The 23863-nt window shown below is 41.3% G+C and overlaps 21 non-coding genes across 21 annotated transcripts; all 21 read right to left on the minus strand.

Moving 5' to 3' along the window:
• Positions 1–942: 942 nt before the first annotated feature.
• On the minus strand, positions 943–1014 carry trnaq-cug (transfer RNA glutamine (anticodon CUG)). The gene has a single exon. It is a non-coding gene; the product is annotated as a tRNA-Gln (tRNA).
• Positions 1015–2235: 1221 nt separating this feature from the next.
• On the minus strand, positions 2236–2307 carry trnaq-uug (transfer RNA glutamine (anticodon UUG)). Its single transcript has one exon. It is a non-coding gene; the product is annotated as a tRNA-Gln (tRNA).
• Positions 2308–3537: 1230 nt separating this feature from the next.
• Positions 3538–3609, minus strand: trnaq-cug (transfer RNA glutamine (anticodon CUG)). Its single transcript has one exon. It is a non-coding gene; the product is annotated as a tRNA-Gln (tRNA).
• A 1221-nt stretch (positions 3610–4830) lies between these two features.
• trnaq-cug (transfer RNA glutamine (anticodon CUG)) lies at positions 4831–4902 on the minus strand. The gene has a single exon. It is a non-coding gene; the product is annotated as a tRNA-Gln (tRNA).
• A 582-nt stretch (positions 4903–5484) lies between these two features.
• On the minus strand, positions 5485–5556 carry trnaq-cug (transfer RNA glutamine (anticodon CUG)). Its single transcript has one exon. It is a non-coding gene; the product is annotated as a tRNA-Gln (tRNA).
• A 1221-nt stretch (positions 5557–6777) lies between these two features.
• On the minus strand, positions 6778–6849 carry trnaq-uug (transfer RNA glutamine (anticodon UUG)). Its single transcript has one exon. It is a non-coding gene; the product is annotated as a tRNA-Gln (tRNA).
• A 1221-nt stretch (positions 6850–8070) lies between these two features.
• On the minus strand, positions 8071–8142 carry trnaq-cug (transfer RNA glutamine (anticodon CUG)). Its single transcript has one exon. It is a non-coding gene; the product is annotated as a tRNA-Gln (tRNA).
• A 582-nt stretch (positions 8143–8724) lies between these two features.
• Positions 8725–8796, minus strand: trnaq-uug (transfer RNA glutamine (anticodon UUG)). The gene has a single exon. It is a non-coding gene; the product is annotated as a tRNA-Gln (tRNA).
• Positions 8797–10017: 1221 nt separating this feature from the next.
• Positions 10018–10089, minus strand: trnaq-uug (transfer RNA glutamine (anticodon UUG)). Its single transcript has one exon. It is a non-coding gene; the product is annotated as a tRNA-Gln (tRNA).
• Positions 10090–11310: 1221 nt separating this feature from the next.
• trnaq-cug (transfer RNA glutamine (anticodon CUG)) lies at positions 11311–11382 on the minus strand. The gene has a single exon. It is a non-coding gene; the product is annotated as a tRNA-Gln (tRNA).
• Positions 11383–11964: 582 nt separating this feature from the next.
• Positions 11965–12036, minus strand: trnaq-uug (transfer RNA glutamine (anticodon UUG)). Its single transcript has one exon. It is a non-coding gene; the product is annotated as a tRNA-Gln (tRNA).
• A 1231-nt stretch (positions 12037–13267) lies between these two features.
• On the minus strand, positions 13268–13339 carry trnaq-cug (transfer RNA glutamine (anticodon CUG)). The gene has a single exon. It is a non-coding gene; the product is annotated as a tRNA-Gln (tRNA).
• Positions 13340–14560: 1221 nt separating this feature from the next.
• On the minus strand, positions 14561–14632 carry trnaq-cug (transfer RNA glutamine (anticodon CUG)). The gene has a single exon. It is a non-coding gene; the product is annotated as a tRNA-Gln (tRNA).
• A 582-nt stretch (positions 14633–15214) lies between these two features.
• trnaq-cug (transfer RNA glutamine (anticodon CUG)) lies at positions 15215–15286 on the minus strand. Its single transcript has one exon. It is a non-coding gene; the product is annotated as a tRNA-Gln (tRNA).
• Positions 15287–16507: 1221 nt separating this feature from the next.
• On the minus strand, positions 16508–16579 carry trnaq-uug (transfer RNA glutamine (anticodon UUG)). The gene has a single exon. It is a non-coding gene; the product is annotated as a tRNA-Gln (tRNA).
• A 1221-nt stretch (positions 16580–17800) lies between these two features.
• Positions 17801–17872, minus strand: trnaq-cug (transfer RNA glutamine (anticodon CUG)). Its single transcript has one exon. It is a non-coding gene; the product is annotated as a tRNA-Gln (tRNA).
• A 582-nt stretch (positions 17873–18454) lies between these two features.
• trnaq-uug (transfer RNA glutamine (anticodon UUG)) lies at positions 18455–18526 on the minus strand. Its single transcript has one exon. It is a non-coding gene; the product is annotated as a tRNA-Gln (tRNA).
• Positions 18527–19747: 1221 nt separating this feature from the next.
• trnaq-cug (transfer RNA glutamine (anticodon CUG)) lies at positions 19748–19819 on the minus strand. The gene has a single exon. It is a non-coding gene; the product is annotated as a tRNA-Gln (tRNA).
• A 582-nt stretch (positions 19820–20401) lies between these two features.
• Positions 20402–20473, minus strand: trnaq-uug (transfer RNA glutamine (anticodon UUG)). The gene has a single exon. It is a non-coding gene; the product is annotated as a tRNA-Gln (tRNA).
• Positions 20474–21702: 1229 nt separating this feature from the next.
• trnaq-cug (transfer RNA glutamine (anticodon CUG)) lies at positions 21703–21774 on the minus strand. The gene has a single exon. It is a non-coding gene; the product is annotated as a tRNA-Gln (tRNA).
• A 1229-nt stretch (positions 21775–23003) lies between these two features.
• On the minus strand, positions 23004–23075 carry trnaq-cug (transfer RNA glutamine (anticodon CUG)). Its single transcript has one exon. It is a non-coding gene; the product is annotated as a tRNA-Gln (tRNA).
• Between the last annotated feature and the right edge of the window lie 788 nt (positions 23076–23863).

The raw sequence follows: 23863 nt of genomic DNA on the forward strand, positions 1-23863 counted from the left end.
ACGTTTTGTTGAGTGCAAACCATGTACTGCATGCATTTCAAAAGGCGTTGCATTTATTCATCCTGAGGAATGCATATTGCACAGATAATCTCAGCACACATTATGCAGCATGAAACAGCAAACTAATTTTTCCTCTGCTGATTGGAACAGGGAACTGCCGGTTGAACACACGATTTGAAAACTCGACTTGCAGATCAAGCATCAATGTCAAAGGCAACAAAACTGCAAACCTGCAGTTTTTTACTTGTTTGACCTGAATTTCCAGCAGCTGGGACAACAAGCATTCAGGCTCCCCTGAGATTTGAACCAGGATTGCTAGAGTTTAAAGTCCAGAGTGATCACCATTTCACCATGGAATCAACTACAGTCGTCCATTTGAAACATTCCTCAAAATGTACAAAATCAACTCCAACATTACACTTTGGATTGAAATTTTTGCATTCACAGCGTCAGTTTCACCTATTTACGGTCTGTTAATTATCGATGCAGAGCAATTCACACAGATGCCGTTGAGGCAATGGCTTCTCAAATAGCTGTTTCTGTTTCACACTGTTCAGCATAGATAGTACCTCAGTCTTGGCAGGTAAAACGTGCGTTGGCATTGCAATGCATTCATGCAAAATGCTTGGCATGAAAAGAAAATTCAATGTTTTGTTGAGTGCAAACCATGTACTGCATGCATTTCAAAAGGCGTTGCATTTATTCATCCTGAGGAATGCATATTGCACAGATAATCTCAGCACACATTATGCAGGCAAAGGCAGCATGAAACAGCAAACTAATTTTTCCTCTGCTGATTGGAACAGGTAACTGCCGGTTGAACACACGATTTGAAAACTCGACTTGCAGATCAAGCATCAATGACAAAGGCAACAAAACTGCCAAACAGCAGCCTTCTACATGCTTGGTCTAAATTTTCAGCAGCTGGGACAACAAACATTCAGGTTCCACCGAGATTTGAACTCGGATCGCTGGATTCAGAGTCCAGAGTGCTCACCATTACACCATGGAACCAACTATGCCAAAACATTTGAAAGCTTTCTCAAAATCTGCCAAATCAATTCCAACATTACACTTTGGATTGTCCTTTTTGCATTCACAGCGTCAGTTTCACCGATTTACGGTCTGTTAATTATCGATGCAGAGCAATTCACACAGATGCCGTTGAGGCAATGGCTTCTCATAATATCTGTTTCTCTTTCACACTGTTCAGCACAGATTGTACTTCAGTCTTGGCAGGTAAAACGTGCGTTGGCATTGCAATGCATTCATGCATAATGCTTGGCATGAAAAGAAAATGCAACGTTTTGTTGAGTGCAAACCATGTACTGCATGCATTTCAAAAGGCGTTGCATTTATTCATCCTGAGGAATGCCTATTGCACAGATAATCTCAGCACACATTATGCAGCATGAAACAGCAAACTAATTTTTCCTCTGCTGATTGGAACAGGGAACTGCCAGTTGAACACACGATTTGAAAACTCGACTTGCAGATCAAGCATCAATGTCAAAGGCAACAAATCTGCAAACCTGCAGTTTTTTACTTGTTTGACCTGAATTTCCAGCAGCTGGGACAACAAGCATTCAGGCTCCCCTGAGATTTGAACGAGGATTGCTCGAGTTTAGAGTCCAGAGTGCTCACCATTTCACCATGGAATCAACTACGGTCGCCCATTTGAAACATTCCTCAAAATCTACAAAATCAACTCCAACATTACACTTTGGATTGATATTTTTGCATTCACAGCGTCAGTTTCACCTATTTACGGTCTGTTAATTATCGATGCAGAGCAATTCACACAGATGCCGTTGAGGCTATGGGTTCTCAAATAGCTGTTTCTGTTTCAAACTGTTCAGCACAGATTGTACTTCAGTCTTGCCAGGTAAAACGTGTGTTAGCATTGCAATGCATTCATGCAAAATGCTTGGCATGAAAAGAAAATGCAACGTTTTGTTGAGTGCAATCCATGCATTTCAAAAGGCATTGCGTTTATTCATGCTGCGGAGTGCATATTGCACAGATAATCTCAGCACACATTGTGCAGGCAAAGGCAGCATTAAACAGCAAACTAATTTCTACTCTGCTGATTGGAACAGGTAACTGCCGGTTGAACACACGATTTGAAAACTCGACTTGCAGATCAAGCATCAATGACAAAGTCAATAAAACTGCCAAACAGCAGCCTTCTACATGCTTGGTCCAAATTTTCAGCAGCTGGGACAACAAACATTCAGGTTCCACCAAGATTTGAACTCGGATCGCTGGATTCAAAGTCCAGAGTGCTCACCATTACACCATGGAACCAACTATGCCAAAATATTTGAAAGCTTTCTCAAAATCTGCCAAATCAATTCCAACATTACACTTTGGATTGTCCTTTTTGCATTCACAGCATCAGTTTCACATATTTACGGTCTGTTAATTATCAATGCAGAGCAATTCACACAGATGCCGTTGAGGCAATGGCTTCTCATAATATCTGTTTCTATTTCACACTGTTCAGCACAGATTGTACTTCAGTCTTGCCAGGTAAAACGTGCGTTGGCATTGCAATGCATTCATGCAAAATGCTTGGCATGAAAAGAAAATGCAACGTTTTGTTGAGTGCAAACCATGTACTGCATGCATTTCAAAAGGCGTTGCATTTATTCATCCTGAGGAATGCATATTGCACAGATAATCTCAGCACACATTATGCAGCATGAAACAGCAAACTAATTTTTCCTCTGCTGATTGGAACAGGGAACTGCCGGTTGAACACACGATTTGAAAACTCGACTTGCAGATCAAGCATCAATGTCAAAGGCAACAAAACTGCAAACCTGCAGTTTTTTACTTGTTTGACCTGAATTTCCAGCAGCTGGGACAACAAGCATTCAGGCTCCCCTGAGATTTGAACCAGGATTGCTAGAGTTTAAAGTCCAGAGTGATCACCATTTCACCATGGAATCAACTACAGTCGTCCATTTGAAACATTCCTCAAAATGTACAAAATCAACTCCAACATTACACTTTGGATTGAAATTTTTGCATTCACAGCGTCAGTTTCACCTATTTACGGTCTGTTAATTATCGATGCAGAGCAATTCACACAGATGCCGTTGAGGCAATGGCTTCTCAAATAGCTGTTTCTGTTTCACACTGTTCAGCATAGATAGTACCTCAGTCTTGGCAGGTAAAACGTGCGTTGGCATTGCAATGCATTCATGCAAAATGCTTGGCATGAAAAGAAAATTCAACGTTTTGTTGAGTGCAAACCATGTACTGCATGCATTTCAAAAGGCGTTGCATTTATTCATCCTGAGGAATGCATATTGCACAGATAATCTCAGCACACATTATGCAGGCAAAGGCAGCATGAAACAGCAAACTAATTTTTCCTCTGCTGATTGGAACAGGTAACTGCCGGTTGAACACACGATTTGAAAACTCGACTTGCAGATCAAGCATCAATGACAAAGGCAACAAAACTGCCAAACAGCAGCCTTCTACATGCTTGGTCTAAATTTTCAGCAGCTGGGACAACAAACATTCAGGTTCCACCGAGATTTGAACTCGGATCGCTGGATTCAGAGTCCAGAGTGCTCACCATTACACCATGGAACCAACTATGCCAAAACATTTGAAAGCTTTCTCAAAATCTGCCAAATCAATTCCAACATTACACTTTGGATTGTCCTTTTTGCATTCACAGCGTCAGTTTCACCGATTTACGGTCTGTTAATTATCGATGCAGAGCAATTCACACAGATGCCGTTGAGGCAATGGCTTCTCATAATATCTGTTTCTCTTTCACACTGTTCAGCACAGATTGTACTTCAGTCTTGGCAGGTAAAACGTGCGTTGGCATTGCAATGCATTCATGCATAATGCTTGGCATGAAAAGAAAATGCAACGTTTTGTTGAGTGCAAACCATGTACTGCATGCATTTCAAAAGGCGTTGCATTTATTCATCCTGAGGAATGCCTATTGCACAGATAATCTCAGCACACATTATGCAGCATGAAACAGCAAACTAATTTTTCCTCTGCTGATTGGAACAGGGAACTGCCAGTTGAACACACGATTTGAAAACTCGACTTGCAGATCAAGCATCAATGTCAAAGGCAACAAATCTGCAAACCTGCAGTTTTTTACTTGTTTGACCTGAATTTCCAGCAGCTGGGACAACAAGCATTCAGGCTCCCCTGAGATTTGAACGAGGATTGCTCGAGTTTAGAGTCCAGAGTGCTCACCATTTCACCATGGAATCAACTACGGTCGCCCATTTGAAACATTCCTCAAAATCTACAAAATCAACTCCAACATTACACTTTGGATTGATATTTTTGCATTCACAGCGTCAGTTTCACCTATTTACGGTCTGTTAATTATCGATGCAGAGCAATTCACACAGATGCCGTTGAGGCTATGGGTTCTCAAATAGCTGTTTCTGTTTCAAACTGTTCAGCACAGATTGTACTTCAGTCTTGCCAGGTAAAACGTGTGTTAGCATTGCAATGCATTCATGCAAAATGCTTGGCATGAAAAGAAAATGCAACGTTTTGTTGAGTGCAATCCATGCATTTCAAAAGGCATTGCGTTTATTCATGCTGCGGAGTGCATATTGCACAGATAATCTCAGCACACATTGTGCAGGCAAAGGCAGCATTAAACAGCAAACTAATTTCTACTCTGCTGATTGGAACAGGTAACTGCCGGTTGAACACACGATTTGAAAACTCGACTTGCAGATCAAGCATCAATGACAAAGTCAATAAAACTGCCAAACAGCAGCCTTCTACATGCTTGGTCCAAATTTTCAGCAGCTGGGACAACAAACATTCAGGTTCCACCGAGATTTGAACTCGGATCGCTGGATTCAGAGTCCAGAGTGCTCACCATTACACCATGGAACCAACTATGCCAAAACATTTGAAAGCTTTCTCAAAATCTGCCAAATCAATTCCAACATTACACTTTGGATTGTCCTTTTTGCATTCACAGCGTCAGTTTCACCTCTTTACGCTCTGTTAATTATCGATGCAGAGCAATTCACACAGATGCCGTTGAGGCAATGGCTTCTCAAATAGCTTTTTCTGTTTCACACTGTTCATCACAGCTTGTACTTCAGTCTTGCCAGGTAAATGTGCGTTGGCATTGCAATGCATTCATGCAAAATGCTTGGCATGAAAAGAAAATGCAACTTTTTGTTGAGTGCAATCCATGCTCTGCGTGCATTTCAAAAGGCGTTGCTTTTATTCCTCTTGCGAAGTGCATATTGCACAGATAATCTCAGCACACATTGTGCAGGCAAAGGTAGCATGAAACAGCAAACTAATTTCTACTCTGCTGATTGGAACAGGTAACTGCCGGTTGAACACACGATTTGAAAACTCGACTTGCAGATCAAGCATCAATGACAAAGGCAACAAAACTGCCAAACAGCAGCCTTCTACATGCTTGGTCCAAATTTTCAGCAGCTGGGACAACAAACATTCAGGTTCCACCGAGATTTGAACTCGGATCGCTGGATTCAGAGTCCAGAGTGCTCACCATTACACCATGGAACCAACTATGCCAAAACATTTGAAAGCTTTCTCAAAATCTGCCAAATCAATTCCAACATTACACTTTGGATTGTCCTTTTTGCATTCACAGCGTCAGTTTCACCGATTTACGGTCTGTTAATTATCGATGCAGAGCAATTCACACAGATGCCGTTGAGGCAATGACTTCTCATAACATCTGTTTCTGTTTCACACTGTTCAGCACAGATTGTACTTCAGTCTTGGCAGGTAAAACGTGCGTTGGCATTGCAATGCATTCATGCATAATGCTTGGCATGAAAAGAAAATGCAACGTTTTGTTGAGTGCAAACCATGTACTGCATGCATTTCAAAAGGCGTTGCATTTATTCATCCTGAGGAATGCCTATTGCACAGATAATCTCAGCACACATTATGCAGCATGAAAGAGCAAACTAATTTTTCCTCTGCTGATTGGAACAGGGAACTGCCAGTTGAACACACGATTTGAAAACTCGACTTGCAGATCAAGCATCAATGTCAAAGGCAACAAATCTGCAAACCTGCAGTTTTTTACTTGTTTGACCTGAATTTCCAGCACCTGGGACAACAAGCATTCAGGCTCCCCTGAGATTTGAACGAGGATTGCTCGAGTTTAGAGTCCAGAGTGCTCACCATTTCACCATGGAATCAACTACGGTCGCCCATTTGAAACATTCCTCAAAATCTACAAAATCAACTCCAACATTACACTTTGGATTGATATTTTTGCATTCACAGCGTCAGTTTCACCTATTTACGGTCTGTTAATTATCGATGCAGAGCAATTCACACAGATGCCGTTGAGGCTATGGGTTCTCAAATAGCTGTTTCTGTTTCAAACTGTTCAGCACAGATTGTACTTCAGTCTTGCCAGGTAAAACGTGTGTTAGCATTGCAATGCATTCATGCAAAATGCTTGGCATGAAAAGAAAATGCAACGTTTTGTTGAGTGCAATCCATGCATTTCAAAAGGCATTGCGTTTATTCATGCTGCGGAGTGCATATTGCACAGATAATCTCAGCACACATTGTGCAGGCAAAGGCAGCATTAAACAGCAAACTAATTTCTACTCTGCTGATTGGAACAGGTAACTGCCGGTTGAACACACGATTTGAAAACTCGACTTGCAGATCAAGCATCAATGACAAAGTCAATAAAACTGCCAAACAGCAGCCTTCTACATGCTTGGTCCAAATTTTCAGCAGCTGGGACAACAAACATTCAGGTTCCACCAAGATTTGAACTCGGATCGCTGGATTCAAAGTCCAGAGTGCTCACCATTACACCATGGAACCAACTATGCCAAAATATTTGAAAGCTTTCTCAAAATCTGCCAAATCAATTCCAACATTACACTTTGGATTGTCCTTTTTGCATTCACAGCATCAGTTTCACATATTTACGGTCTGTTAATTATCAATGCAGAGCAATTCACACAGATGCCGTTGAGGCAATGGCTTCTCATAATATCTGTTTCTATTTCACACTGTTCAGCACAGATTGTACTTCAGTCTTGCCAGGTAAAACGTGCGTTGGCATTGCAATGCATTCATGCAAAATGCTTGGCATGAAAAGAAAATGCAACGTTTTGTTGAGTGCAAACCATGTACTGCATGCATTTCAAAAGGCGTTGCATTTATTCATCCTGAGGAATGCATATTGCACAGATAATCTCAGCACACATTATGCAGCATGAAACAGCAAACTAATTTTTCCTCTGCTGATTGGAACAGGGAACTGCCGGTTGAACACACGATTTGAAAACTCGACTTGCAGATCAAGCATCAATGTCAAAGGCAACAAAACTGCAAACCTGCAGTTTTTTACTTGTTTGACCTGAATTTCCAGCAGCTGGGACAACAAGCATTCAGGCTCCCCTGAGATTTGAACCAGGATTGCTAGAGTTTAAAGTCCAGAGTGATCACCATTTCACCATGGAATCAACTACAGTCGTCCATTTGAAACATTCCTCAAAATGTACAAAATCAACTCCAACATTACACTTTGGATTGAAATTTTTGCATTCACAGCGTCAGTTTCACCTATTTACGGTCTGTTAATTATCGATGCAGAGCAATTCACACAGATGCCGTTGAGGCTATGGGTTCTCAAATAGCTGTTTCTGTTTCAAACTGTTCAGCACAGATTGTACTTCAGTCTTGCCAGGTAAAAGGTGTGTTAGCATTGCAATGCATTCATGCAAAATGCTTGGCATGAAAAGAAAATGCAACGTTTTGTTGAGTGCAATCCATGCATTTCAAAAGGCATTGCGTTTATTCATGCTGCGGAGTGCATATTGCACAGATAATCTCAGCACACATTGTGCAGGCAAAGGCAGCATTCAACAGCAAACTAATTTTTCCTCTGCTGATTGGAACAGGTAACTGCCGGTTGAACACACGATTTGAAAACTCGACTTGCAGATCAAGCATCAATGACAAAGTCAATAAAACTGCCAAACAGCAGCCTTCTACATGCTTGGTCCAAATTTTCAGCAGCTGGGACAACAAACATTCAGGTTCCACCGAGATTTGAACTCGGATCGCTGGATTCAGAGTCCAGAGTGCTCACCATTACACCATGGAACCAACTATGCCAAAACATTTGAAAGCTTTCTCAAAATCTGCCAAATCAATTCCAACATTACACTTTGGATTGTCCTTTTTGCATTCACAGCGTCAGTTTCACCTCTTTACGCTCTGTTAATTATCGATGCAGAGCAATTCACACAGATGCCGTTGAGGCAATGGCTTCTCAAATAGCTGTTTCTGTTTCACACTGTTCATCACAGCTTGTACTTCAGTCTTGCCAGGTAAATGTGTGTTGGCATTGCAATGCATTCATGCAAAATGCTTGGCATGAAAAGAAAATGCAACTTTTTGTTGAGTGCAATCCATGCTCTGCGTGCATTTCAAAAGGCGTTGCTTTTATTCCTCTTGCGAAGTGCATATTGCACAGATAATCTCAGCACACATTGTGCAGGCAAAGGTAGCATGAAACAGCAAACTAATTTCTACTCTGCTGATTGGAACAGGTAACTGCCGGTTGAACACACGATTTGAAAACTCGACTTGCAGATCAAGCATCAATGACAAAGTCAACAAAACTGCCAAATAGCAGCCTTCTACATGCTTGGTCCAAATTTTCAGCAGTTGGGACAACAAACATTCAGGTTCCACCGAGATTTGAACTCGGATCGCTGGATTCAAAGTCCAGAGTGCTCACCATTACACCATGGAACCAACTATGCCAAAATATTTGAAAGCTTTCTCAAAATCTGCCAAATCAATTCCAACATTACACTTTGGATTGTCCTTTTTGCATTCACAGCATCAGTTTCACCTCTTTACGGTCTGTTAATTATCAATGCAGAGCAATTCACACAGATGCCGTTGAGGCAATGGATTCTCATAATATCTGTTTCTGTTTCACACTGTTCAGCACAGATTGTACTTCAGTCTTGGCAGGTAAAACGTGCGTTGGCATTGCAATGCATTCATGCAAAATGCTTGGCATGAAAAGAAAATGCAACGTTTTGTTGAGTGCAAACCATGTACTGCATGCATTTCAAAAGGCGTTGCATTTATTCATCCTGAGGAATGCATATTGCACAGATAATCTCAGCACACATTATGCAGCATGAAAGAGCAAACTAATTTTTCCTCTGCTGATTGGAACAGGGAACTGCCGGTTGAACACACGATTTGAAAACTCGACTTGCAGATCAAGCATCAATGTCAAAGGCAACAAAACTGCAAACCTGCAGTTTTTTACTTGTTTGACCTGAATTTCCAGCAGCTGGGACAACAAGCATTCAGGCTCCCCTGAGATTTGAACCAGGATTGCTAGAGTTTAAAGTCCAGAGTGATCACCATTTCACCATGGAATCAACTACAGTCGTCCATTTGAAACATTCCTCAAAATGTACAAAATCAACTCCAACATTACACTTTGGATTGAAATTTTTGCATTCACAGCGTCAGTTTCACCTATTTACGGTCTGTTAATTATCGATGCAGAGCAATTCACACAGATGCCGTTGAGGCTATGGGTTCTCAAATAGCTGTTTCTGTTTCAAACTGTTCAGCACAGATTGTACTTCAGTCTTGCCAGGTAAAAGGTGTGTTAGCATTGCAATGCATTCATGCAAAATGCTTGGCATGAAAAGAAAATGCAACGTTTTGTTGAGTGCAATCCATGCATTTCAAAAGGCATTGCGTTTATTCATGCTGCGGAGTGCATATTGCACAGATAATCTCAGCACACATTGTGCAGGCAAAGGCAGCATTCAACAGCAAACTAAGTTTTCCTCTGCTGATTGGAACAGGTAACTGCCGGTTGAACACACGATTTGAAAACTCGACTTGCAGATCAAGCATCAATGACAAAGGCAACAAAACTGCCAAACAGCAGCCTTCTACATGCTTGGTCCAAATTTTCAGCATCTGGGACAACAAACATTCAGGTTCCACCAAGATTTGAACTCGGATCGCTGGATTCAAAGTCCAGAGTGCTCACCATTACACCATGGAACCAACTATGCCAAAACATTTGAAAGCTTTCTCAAAATCTGCCAAATCAATTCCAACATTACACTTTGGATTGTCCTTTTTGCATTCACAGCATCAGTTTCACATATTTACGGTCTGTTAATTATCAATGCAGAGCAATTCACACAGATGCCGTTGAGGCAATGGCTTCTCATAATATCTGTTTCTATTTCACACTGTTCAGCACAGATTGTACTTCAGTCTTGCCAGGTAAAACGTGCGTTGGCATTGCAATGCATTCATGCAAAATGCTTGGCATGAAAAGAAAATGCAACGTTTTGTTGAGTGCAAACCATGTACTGCATGCATTTCAAAAGGCGTTGCATTTATTCATCCTGAGGAATGCATATTGCACAGATAATCTCAGCACACATTATGCAGCATGAAACAGCAAACTAATTTTTCCTCTGCTGATTGGAACAGGGAACTGCCGGTTGAACACACGATTTGAAAACTGGACTTGCAGATCAAGCATCAATGTCAAAGGCAACAAAACTGCAAACCTGCAGTTTTTTACTTGTTTGACCTGAATTTCCAGCAGCTGGGACAACAAGCATTCAGGCTCCCCTGAGATTTGAACCAGGATTGCTAGAGTTTAAAGTCCAGAGTGATCACCATTTCACCATGGAATCAACTACAGTCGTCCATTTGAAACATTCCTCAAAATGTACAAAATCAACTCCAACATTACACTTTGGATTGAAATTTTTGCATTCACAGCGTCAGTTTCACCTATTTACGGTCTGTTAATTATCGATGCAGAGCAATTCACACAGATGCCGTTGAGGCTATGGGTTCTCAAATAGCTGTTTCTGTTTCAAACTGTTCAGCACAGATTGTACTTCAGTCTTGCCAGGTAAAAGGTGTGTTAGCATTGCAATGCATTCATGCAAAATGCTTGGCATGAAAAGAAAATGCAACGTTTTGTTGAGTGCAATCCATGCATTTCAAAAGGCATTGCGTTTATTCATGCTGCGGAGTGCATATTGCACAGATAATCTCAGCACACATTGTGCAGGCAAAGGCAGCATTCAACAGCAAACTAAGTTTTCCTCTGCTGATTGGAACAGGTAACTGCCGGTTGAACACACGATTTGAAAACTCGACTTGCAGATCAAGCATCAATGACAAAGGCAACAAAACTGCCAAACAGCAGCCTTCTACATGCTTGGTCCAAATTTTCAGCAGCTGGGACAACAAACATTCAGGTTCCACCGAGATTTGAACTCGGATCGCTGGATTCAGAGTCCAGAGTGCTCACCATTACACCATGGAACCAACTATGCCAAAACATTTGAAAGCTTTCTCAAAATCTGCCAAATCAATTCCAATATTACACTTTGGATTTTCCTTTTTGCATTCACAGCGTCAGTTTCACCTCTTTGCGCTCTGTTAATTATCGATGCAGAGCAATTCACACAGATGCCGTTGAGGCAATGGCTTCTCAAATAGCTGTTTCTGTTTCACACTGTTCATCACAGCTTGTACTTCAGTCTTGCCAGGTAAATGTGTGTTGGCATTGCAATGCATTCATGCAAAATGCTTGGCATGAAAAGAAAATGCAACTTTTTGTTGAGTGCAATCCATGCTCTGCGTGCATTTCAAAAGGCGTTGCTTTTATTCCTCTTGCGAAGTGCATATTGCACAGATAATCTCAGCACACATTGTGCAGGCAAAGGTAGCATGAAACAGCAAACTAATTTCTACTCTGCTGATTGGAACAGGTAACTGCCGGTTGAACACACGATTTGAAAACTCGACTTGCAGATCAAGCATCAATGACAAAGTCAACAAAACTGCCAAATAGCAGCCTTCTACATGCTTGGTCCAAATTTTCAGCAGTTGGGACAACAAACATTCAGGTTCCACCGAGATTTGAACTCAGATCGCTGCATTCAAAGTCCAGAGTGCTCACCATTACACCATGGAACCAACTATGCCAAAATATTTGAAAGCTTTCTCAAAATCTGCCAAATCAATTCCAACATTACACTTTGGATTGTCCTTTTTGCATTCACAGCATCAGTTTCACATATTTACGGTCTGTTAATTATCAATGCAGAGCAATTCACACAGATGCCGTTGAGGCAATGGCTTCTCATAATATCTGTTTCTATTTCACACTGTTCAGCACAGATTGTACTTCAGTCTTGCCAGGTAAAACGTGCGTTGGCATTGCAATGCATTCATGCAAAATGCTTGGCATGAAAAGAAAATGCAACGTTTTGTTGAGTGCAAACCATGTACTGCATGCATTTCAAAAGGCGTTGCATTTATTCATCCTGAGGAATGCATATTGCACAGATAATCTCAGCACACATTATGCAGCATGAAACAGCAAACTAATTTTTCCTCTGCTGATTGGAACAGGGAACTGCCGGTTGAACACACGATTTGAAAACTCGACTTGCAGATCAAGCATCAATGTCAAAGGCAACAAAACTGCAAACCTGCAGTTTTTTTACTTGTTTGACCTGAATTTCCAGCAGCTGGGACAACAAGCATTCAGGCTCCCCTGAGATTTGAACCAGGATTGCTAGAGTTTAAAGTCCAGAGTGATCACCATTTCACCATGGAATCAACTACAGTCGTCCATTTGAAACATTCCTCAAAATGTACAAAATCAACTCCAACATTACACTTTGGATTGAAATTTTTGCATTCACAGCGTCAGTTTCACCTATTTACGGTCTGTTAATTATCAATGCAGAGCAATTCACACAGATGCCGTTGAGGCTATGAGTTCTCAAATAGCTGTTTCTGTTTCACACTGTTCAGCATAGATTGTACCTCAGTCTTGGCAGGTAAAACGTGCGTTGGCATTGCAATGCATTCATGCAAAATGCTTGGCATGAAAAGAAAATTCAACGTTTTGTTGAGTGCAAACCATGTACTGCATGCATTTCAAAAGGCATTGCATTTATTCATCCTGAGGAATGCATATTGCACAGATAATCTCAGCACACATTATGCAGGCAAAGGCAGCATGAAACAGCAAACTAATTTTTCCTCTGCTGATTGGAACAGGTAACTGCCGGTTGAACACACGATTTGAAAACTCGACTTGCAGATCAAGCATCAATGACAAAGGCAACAAAACTGCCAAACAGCAGCCTTCTACATGCTTGGTCTAAATTTTCAGCAGCTGGGACAACAAACATTCAGGTTCCACTGAGATTTGAACTCGGATCGCTGGATTCAGAGTCCAGAGTGCTCACCATTACACCATGGAACCAACTATGCCAAAACATTTGAAAGCTTTCTCAAAATCTGCCAAATCAATTCCAACATTACACTTTGGATTGTCCTTTTTGCATTCACAGCGTCAGTTTCACCGATTTACGGTCTGTTAATTATCGATGCAGAGCAATTCACACAGATGCCGTTGAGGCAATGGCTTCTCATAATATCTGTTTCTCTTTCACACTGTTCAGCACAGATTGTACTTCAGTCTTGGCAGGTAAAACGTGCGTTGGCATTGCAATGCATTCATGCATAATGCTTGGCATGAAAAGAAAATGCAACGTTTTGTTGAGTGCAAACCATGTACTGCATGCATTTCAATAGGCGTTGCATTTATTCATCCTGAGGAATGCCTATTGCACAGATAATCTCAGCACACATTATGCAGCATGAAACAGCAAACTAATTTTTCCTCTGCTGATTGGAACAGGGAACTGCCAGTTGAACACACGATTTGAAAACTCGACTTGCAGATCAAGCATCAATGTCAAAGGCAACAAATCTGCAAACCTGCAGTTTTTTACTTGTTTGACCTGAATTTCCAGCAGCTGGGACAACAAGCATTCAGGCTCCCCTGAGATTTGAACGAGGATTGCTCGAGTTTAGAGTCCAGAGTGCTCACCATTTCACCATGGAATCAACTACGGTCGCCCATTTGAAACATTCCTCAAAATCTACAAAATCAACTCCAACATTACACTTTGGATTGATATTTTTGCATTCACAGCGTCAGTTTCACCTATTTACGGTCTGTTAATTATCGATGCAGAGCAATTCACACAGATGCCGTTGAGGCTATGGGTTCTCAAATAGCTGTTTCTGTTTCAAACTGTTCAGCACAGATTGTACTTCAGTCTTGCCAGGTAAAACGTGTGTTAGCATTGCAATGCATTCATGCAAAATGCTTGGCATGAAAAGAAAATGCAACGTTTTGTTGAGTGCAATCCATGCATTTCAAAAGGCATTGCGTTTATTCATGCTGCGGAGTGCATATTGCACAGATAATCTCAGCACACATTGTGCAGGCAAAGGCAGCATTAAACTGCAAACTAATTTCTACTCTGCTGATTGGAACAGGTAACTGCCGGTTGAACACACGATTTGAAAACTCGACTTGCAGATCAAGCATCAATGACAAAGTCAATAAAACTGCCAAACAGCAGCCTTCTACATGCTTGGTCCAAATTTTCAGCAGCTGGGACAACAAACATTCAGGTTCCACCGAGATTTGAACTCGGATCGCTGGATTCAGAGTCCAGAGTGCTCACCATTACACCATGGAACCAACTATGCCAAAACATTTGAAAGCTTTCTCAAAATCTGCCAAATCAATTCCAACATTACACTTTGGATTGTCCTTTTTGCATTCACAGCGTCAGTTTCACCTCTTTACGCTCTGTTAATTATCGATGCAGAGCAATTCACACAGATGCCGTTGAGGCAATGGCTTCTCAAATAGCTTTTTCTGTTTCACACTGTTCATCACAGCTTGTACTTCAGTCTTGCCAGGTAAATGTGCGTTGGCATTGCAATGCATTCATGCAAAATGCTTGGCATGAAAAGAAAATGCAACTTTTTGTTGAGTGCAATCCATGCTCTGCGTGCATTTCAAAAGGCGTTGCTTTTATTCCTCTTGCGAAGTGCATATTGCACAGATAATCTCAGCACACATTGTGCAGGCAAAGGTAGCATGAAACAGCAAACTAATTTCTACTCTGCTGATTGGAACAGGTAACTGCCGGTTGAACACACGATTTGAAAACTCGACTTGCAGATCAAGCATCAATGACAAAGGCAACAAAACTGCCAAACAGCAGCCTTCTACATGCTTGGTCCAAATTTTCAGCAGCTGGGACAACAAACATTCAGGTTCCACCGAGATTTGAACTCGGATCGCTGGATTCAGAGTCCAGAGTGCTCACCATTACACCATGGAACCAACTATGCCAAAACATTTGAAAGCTTTCTCAAAATCTGCCAAATCAATTCCAACATTACACTTTGGATTGTCCTTTTTGCATTCACAGCGTCAGTTTCACCGATTTACGGTCTGTTAATTATCGATGCAGAGCAATTCACACAGATGCCGTTGAGGCAATGACTTCTCATAACATCTGTTTCTGTTTCACACTGTTCAGCACAGATTGTACTTCAGTCTTGGCAGGTAAAACGTGCGTTGGCATTGCAATGCATTCATGCATAATGCTTGGCATGAAAAGAAAATGCAACGTTTTGTTGAGTGCAAACCATGTACTGCATGCATTTCAAAAGGCGTTGCATTTATTCATCCTGAGGAATGCCTATTGCACAGATAATCTCAGCACACATTATGCAGCATGAAAGAGCAAACTAATTTTTCCTCTGCTGATTGGAACAGGGAACTGCCAGTTGAACACACGATTTGAAAACTCGACTTGCAGATCAAGCATCAATGTCAAAGGCAACAAATCTGCAAACCTGCAGTTTTTTACTTGTTTGACCTGAATTTCCAGCACCTGGGACAACAAGCATTCAGGCTCCCCTGAGATTTGAACGAGGATTGCTCGAGTTTAGAGTCCAGAGTGCTCACCATTTCACCATGGAATCAACTACGGTCGCCCATTTGAAACATTCCTCAAAATCTACAAAATCAACTCCAACATTACACTTTGGATTGATATTTTTGCATTCACAGCGTCAGTTTCACCTATTTACGGTCTGTTAATTATCGATGCAGAGCAATTCACACAGATGCCGTTGAGGCTATGGGTTCTCAAATAGCTGTTTCTGTTTCAAACTGTTCAGCACAGATTGTACTTCAGTCTTGCCAGGTAAAACGTGTGTTAGCATTGCAATGCATTCATGCAAAATGCTTGGCATGAAAAGAAAATGCAACGTTTTGTTGAGTGCAATCCATGCATTTCAAAAGGCATTGCGTTTATTCATGCTGCGGAGTGCATATTGCACAGATAATCTCAGCACACATTGTGCAGGCAAAGGCAGCATTAAACAGCAAACTAATTTCTACTCTGCTGATTGGAACAGGTAACTGCCGGTTGAACACACGATTTGAAAACTCGACTTGCAGATCAAGCATCAATGACAAAGTCAATAAAACTGCCAAACAGCAGCTTTCTACATGCTTGGTCCAAATTTTCAGCAGCTGGGACAACAAACATTCAGGTTCCACCAAGATTTGAACTCGGATCGCTGGATTCAAAGTCCAGAGTGCTCACCATTACACCATGGAACCAACTATGCCAAAATATTTGAAAGCTTTCTCAAAATCTGCCAAATCAATTCCAACATTACACTTTGGATTGTCCTTTTTGCATTCACAGCATCAGTTTCACATATTTACGGTCTGTTAATTATCAATGCAGAGCAATTCACACAGATGCCGTTGAGGCAATGGCTTCTCATAATATCTGTTTCTATTTCACACTGTTCAGCACAGATTGTACTTCAGTCTTGCCAGGTAAAACGTGCGTTGGCATTGCAATGCATTCATGCAAAATGCTTGGCATGAAAAGAAAATGCAACGTTTTGTTGAGTGCAAACCATGTACTGCATGCATTTCAAAAGGCGTTGCATTTATTCATCCTGAGGAATGCATATTGCACAGATAATCTCAGCACACATTATGCAGCATGAAACAGCAAACTAATTTTTCCTCTGCTGATTGGAACAGGGAATTGCCGGTTGAACACACGATTTGAAAACTCGACTTGCAGATCAAGCATCAATGTCAAAGGCAACAAAACTGCAAACCTGCAGTTTTTTACTTGTTTGACCTGAATTTCCAGCAGCTGGGACAACAAGCATTCAGGCTCCCCTGAGATTTGAACCAGGATTGCTAGAGTTTAAAGTCCAGAGTGATCACCATTTCACCATGGAATCAACTACAGTCGTCCATTTGAAACATTCCTCAAAATGTACAAAATCAACTCCAACATTACACTTTGGATTGAAATTTTTGCATTCACAGCGTCAGTTTCACCTATTTACGGTCTGTTAATTATCGATGCAGAGCAATTCACACAGATGCCGTTGAGGCTATGGGTTCTCAAATAGCTGTTTCTGTTTCAAACTGTTCAGCACAGATTGTACTTCAGTCTTGCCAGGTAAAAGGTGTGTTAGCATTGCAATGCATTCATGCAAAATGCTTGGCATGAAAAGAAAATGCAACGTTTTGTTGAGTGCAATCCATGCATTTCAAAAGGCATTGCGTTTATTCATGCTGCGGAGTGCATATTGCACAGATAATCTCAGCACACATTGTGCAGGCAAAGGCAGCATTCAACAGCAAACTAATTTTTCCTCTGCTGATTGGAACAGGTAACTGCCGGTTGAACACACGATTTGAAAACTCGACTTGCAGATCAAGCATCAATGACAAAGTCAATAAAACTGCCAAACAGCAGCCTTCTACATGCTTGGTCCAAATTTTCAGCAGCTGGGACAACAAACATTCAGGTTCCACCGAGATTTGAACTCGGATCGCTGGATTCAGAGTCCAGAGTGCTCACCATTACACCATGGAACCAACTGTGCCAAAACATTTGAAAGCTTTCTCAAAATCTGCCAAATCAATTCCAACATTACACTTTGGATTGTCCTTTTTGCATTCACAGCGTCAGTTTCACCTCTTTACGCTCTGTTAATTATCGATGCAGAGCAATTCACACAGATGCCGTTGAGGCAATGGCTTCTCAAATAGCTGTTTCTGTTTCACACTGTTCATCACAGCTTGTACTTCAGTCTTGCCAGGTAAATGTGTGTTGGCATTGCAATGCATTCATGCAAAATGCTTGGCATGAAAAGAAAATGCAACTTTTTGTTGAGTGCAATCCATGCTCTGCGTGCATTTCAAAAGGCGTTGCTTTTATTCCTCTTGCGAAGTGCATATTGCACAGATAATCTCAGCACACATTGTGCAGGCAAAGGTAGCATGAAACAGCAAACTAATTTCTACTCTGCTGATTGGAACAGGTAACTGCCGGTTGAACACACGATTTGAAAACTCGACTTGCAGATCAAGCATCAATGACAAAGTCAACAAAACTGCCAAATAGCAGCCTTCTACATGCTTGGTCCAAATTTTCAGCAGTTGGGACAACAAACATTCAGGTTCCACCGAGATTTGAACTCGGATCGCTGGATTCAAAGTCCAGAGTGCTCACCATTACACCATGGAACCAACTATGCCAAAATATTTGAAAGCTTTCTCAAAATCTGCCAAATCAATTCCAACATTACACTTTGGATTGTCCTTTTTGCATTCACAGCATCAGTTTCACCTCTTTACGGTCTGTTAATTATCAATGCAGAGCAATTCACACAGATGCCGTTGAGGCAATGGATTCTCATAATATCTGTTTCTGTTTCACACTGTTCAGCACAGATTGTACTTCAGTCTTGGCAGGTAAAACGTGCGTTGGCATTGCAATGCATTCATGCAAAATGCTTGGCATGAAAAGAAAATGCAACGTTTTGTTGAGTGCAAACCATGTACTGCATGCATTTCAAAAGGCGTTGCATTTATTCATCCTGAGGAATGCATATTGCACAGATAATCTCAGCACACATTATGCAGCATGAAACAGCAAACTAATTTTTCCTCTGCTGATTGGAACAGGGAACTGCCGGTTGAACACACGATTTGAAAACTCGACTTGCAGATCAAGCATCAATGTCAAAGGCAACAAAACTGCAAACCTGCAGTTTTTTACTTGTTTGACCTGAATTTCCAGCAGCTGGGACAACAAGCATTCAGGCTCCCCTGAGATTTGAACCAGGATTGCTAGAGTTTAAAGTCCAGAGTGATCACCATTTCACCATGGAATCAACTACAGTCGTCCATTTGAAACATTCCTCAAAATGTACAAAATCAACTCCAACATTACACTTTGGATTGAAATTTTTGCATTCACAGCGTCAGTTTCACCTATTTACGGTCTGTTAATTATCGATGCAGAGCAATTCACACAGATGCCGTTGAGGCTATGGGTTCTCAAATAGCTGTTTCTGTTTCAAACTGTTCAGCACAGATTGTACTTCAGTCTTGCCAGGTAAAAGGTGTGTTAGCATTGCAATGCATTCATGCAAAATGCTTGGCATGAAAAGAAAATGCAACGTTTTGTTGAGTGCAATCCATGCATTTCAAAAGGCATTGCGTTTATTCATGCTGCGGAGTGCATATTGCACAGATAATCTCAGCACACATTGTGCAGGCAAAGGCAGCATTCAACAGCAAACTAAGTTTTCCTCTGCTGATTGGAACAGGTAACTGCCGGTTGAACACACGATTTGAAAACTCGACTTGCAGATCAAGCATCAATGACAAAGGCAACAAAACTGCCAAACAGCAGCCTTCTACATGCTTGGTCCAAATTTTCAGCAGCTGGGACAACAAACATTCAGGTTCCACCGAGATTTGAACTCAGATCGCTGGATTCAGAGTCCAGAGTGCTCACCATTACACCATGGAACCAACTATGCCAAAACATTTGAAAGCTTTCTCAAAATCTGCCAAATCAATTCCAATATTACACTTTGGATTTTCCTTTTTGCATTCACAGCGTCAGTTTCACCTCTTTGCGCTCTGTTAATTATCGATGCAGAGCAATTCACACAGATGCCGTTGAGGCAATGGCTTCTCAAATAGCTGTTTCTGTTTCACACTGTTCATCACAGCTTGTACTTCAGTCTTGCCAGGTAAATGTGTGTTGGCATTGCAATGCATTCATGCAAAATGCTTGGCATGAAAAGAAAATGCAACTTTTTGTTGAGTGCAATCCATGCTCTGCGTGCATTTCAAAAGGCGTTGCTTTTATTCCTCTTGCGAAGTGCATATTGCACAGATAATCTCAGCACACATTGTGCAGGCAAAGGTAGCATGAAACAGCAAACTAATTTCTACTCTGCTGATTGGAACAGGTAACTGCCGGTTGAACACACGATTTGAAAACTCGACTTGCAGATCAAGCATCAATGACAAAGTCAACAAAACTGCCAAATAGCAGCCTTCTACATGCTTGGTCCAAATTTTCAGCAGTTGGGACAACAAACATTCAGGTTCCACCGAGATTTGAACTCAGATCGCTGCATTCAAAGTCCAGAGTGCTCACCATTACACCATGGAACCAACTATGCCAAAATATTTGAAAGCTTTCTCAAAATCTGCCAAATCAATTCCAACATTACACTTTGGATTGTCCTTTTTGCATTCACAGCATCAGTTTCACATATTTACGGTCTGTTAATTATCAATGCAGAGCAATTCACACAGATGCCGTTGAGGCAATGGCTTCTCATAATATCTGTTTCTATTTCACACTGTTCAGCACAGATTGTACTTCAGTCTTGCCAGGTAAAACGTGCGTTGGCATTGCAATGCATTCATGCAAAATGCTTGGCATGAAAAGAAAATGCAACGTTTTGTTGAGTGCAAACCATGTACTGCATGCATTTCAAAAGGCGTTGCATTTATTCATCCTGAGGAATGCATATTGCACAGATAATCTCAGCACACATTATGCAGCATGAAACAGCAAACTAATTTTTCCTCTGCTGATTGGAACAGGGAACTGCCGGTTGAACACACGATTTGAAAACTCGACTTGCAGATCAAGCATCAATGTCAAAGGCAACAAAACTGCAAACCTGCAGTTTTTTACTTGTTTGACCTGAATTTCCAGCAGCTGGGACAACAAGCATTCAGGCTCCCCTGAGATTTGAACCAGGATTGCTAGAGTTTAAAGTCCAGAGTGATCACCATTTCACCATGGAATCAACTACAGTCGTCCATTTGAAACATTCCTCAAAATGTACAAAATCAACTCCAACATTACACTTTGGATTGAAATTTTTGCATTCACAGCGTCAGTTTCACCTATTTACGGTCTGTTAATTATCGATGCAGAGCAATTCACACAGATGCCGTTGAGGCAATGGCTTCTCAAATAGCTGTTTCTGTTTCACACTGTTCATCACAGCTTGTACTTCAGTCTTGCCAGGTAAATGTGCGTTGGCATTGCAATGCATTCATGCAAAATGCTTGGCATGAAAAGAAAATGCAACTTTTTGTTGAGTGCAATCCATGCTCTGCGTGCATTTCAAAAGGCGTTGCTTTTATTCCTCTTGCGAAGTGCATATTGCACAGATAATCTCAGCACACATTGTGCAGGCAAAGGTAGCATGAAACAGCAAACTAATTTCTACTCTGCTGATTGGAACAGGTAACTGCCGGTTGAACACACGATTTGAAAACTCGACTTGCAGATCAAGCATCAATGACAAAGGCAACAAAACTGCCAAACAGCAGCCTTCTACATGCTTGGTCCAAATTTTCAGCAGCTGGGACAACAAACATTCAGGTTCCACCGAGATTTGAACTCGGATCGCTGGATTCAGAGTCCAGAGTGCTCACCATTACACCATGGAACCAACTATGCCAAAACATTTGAAAGCTTTCTCAAAATCTGCCAAATCAATTCCAACATTACACTTTGGATTGTCCTTTTTGCATTCACAGCGTCAGTTTCACCGATTTACGGTCTGTTAATTATCGATGCAGAGCAATTCACACAGATGCCGTTGAGGCAATGACTTCTCATAACATCTGTTTCTGTTTCACACTGTTCAGCACAGATTGTACTTCAGTCTTGGCAGGTAAAACGTGCGTTGGCATTGCAATGCATTCATGCATAATGCTTGGCATGAAAAGAAAATGCAACGTTTTGTTGAGTGCAAACCATGTACTGCATGCATTTCAAAAGGCGTTGCATTTATTCATCCTGAGGAATGCCTATTGCACAGATAATCTCAGCACACATTATGCAGCATGAAAGAGCAAACTAATTTTTCCTCTGCTGATTGGAACAGGGAACTGCCAGTTGAACACACGATTTGAAAACTCGACTTGCAGATCAAGCATCAATGTCAAAGGCAACAAATCTGCAAACCTGCAGTTTTTTACTTGTTTGACCTGAATTTCCAGCAGCTGGGACAACAAGCATTCAGGCTCCCCTGAGATTTGAACGAGGATTGCTCGAGTTTAGAGTCCAGAGTGCTCACCATTACACCATGGAACCAACTATGCCAAAACATTTGAAAGCTTTCTCAAAATCTGCCAAATCAATTCCAACATTACACTTTGGATTGTCCTTTTTGCATTCACAGCGTCAGTTTCACCTCTTTACGCTCTGTTAATTATCGATGCAGAGCAATTCACACAGATGCCGTTGAGGCAATGGCTTCTCAAATAGCTGTTTCTGTTTCACACTGTTCATCACAGCTTGTACTTCAGTCTTGCCAGGTAAATGTGCGTTGGCATTGCAATGCATTCATGCAAAATGCTTGGCATGAAAAGAAAATGCAACTTTTTGTTGAGTGCAATCCATGCTCTGCGTGCATTTCAAAAGGCGTTGCTTTTATTCCTCTTGCGAAGTGCATATTGCACAGATAATCTCAGCACACATTGTGCAGGCAAAGGTAGCATGAAACAGCAAACTAATTTCTACTCTGCTGATTGGAACAGGTAACTGCCGGTTGAACACACGATTTGAAAACTCGACTTGCAGATCAAGCATCAATGACAAAGGCAACAAAACTGACAAACAGCAGCCTTCTACATGCTTGGTCCAAATTTTCAGCAGCTGGGACAACAAACATTCAGGTTCCACCGAGATTTGAACTCGGATCGCTGGATTCAGAGTCCAGAGTGCTCACCATTACACCATGGAACCAACTATGCCAAAACATTTGAAAGCTTTCTCAAAATCTGCCAAATCAATTCCAACATTACACTTTGGATTGTCCTTTTTGCATTCACAGCGTCAGTTTCACCGATTTACGGTCTGTTAATTATCGATGCAGAGCAATTCACACAGATGCCGTTGAGGCAATGACTTCTCATAACATCTGTTTCTGTTTCACACTGTTCAGCACAGATTGTACTTCAGTCTTGGCAGGTAAAACGTGCGTTGGCATTGCAATGCATTCATGCATAATGCTTGGCATGAAAAGAAAATGCAACGTTTTGTTGAGTGCAAACCATGTACTGCATGCATTTCAAAAGGCGTTGCATTTATTCATCCTGAGGAATGCCTATTGCACAGATAATCTCAGCACACATTATGCAGCATGAAAGAGCAAACTAATTTTTCCTCTGCTGATTGGAACAGGGAACTGCCAGTTGAACACACGATTTGAAAACTCGACTTGCAGATCAAGCATCAATGTCAAAGGCAACAAATCTGCAAACCTGCAGTTTTTTACTTGTTTGACCTGAATTTCCAGCACCTGGGACAACAAGCATTCAGGCTCCCCTGAGATTTGAACGAGGATTGCTCGAGTTTAGAGTCCAGAGTGCTCACCATTTCACCATGGAATCAACTACGGTCGCCCATTTGAAACATTCCTCAAAATCTACAAAATCAACTCCAACATTACACTTTGGATTGATATTTTTGCATTCACAGCGTCAGTTTCACCTATTTACGGTCTGTTAATTATCGATGCAGAGCAATTCACA

This window comes from Pristiophorus japonicus, unplaced genomic scaffold (assembly GCF_044704955.1).
Source record: "Pristiophorus japonicus isolate sPriJap1 unplaced genomic scaffold, sPriJap1.hap1 HAP1_SCAFFOLD_99, whole genome shotgun sequence".
NCBI lineage: Eukaryota > Metazoa > Chordata > Chondrichthyes > Pristiophoridae > Pristiophorus > Pristiophorus japonicus.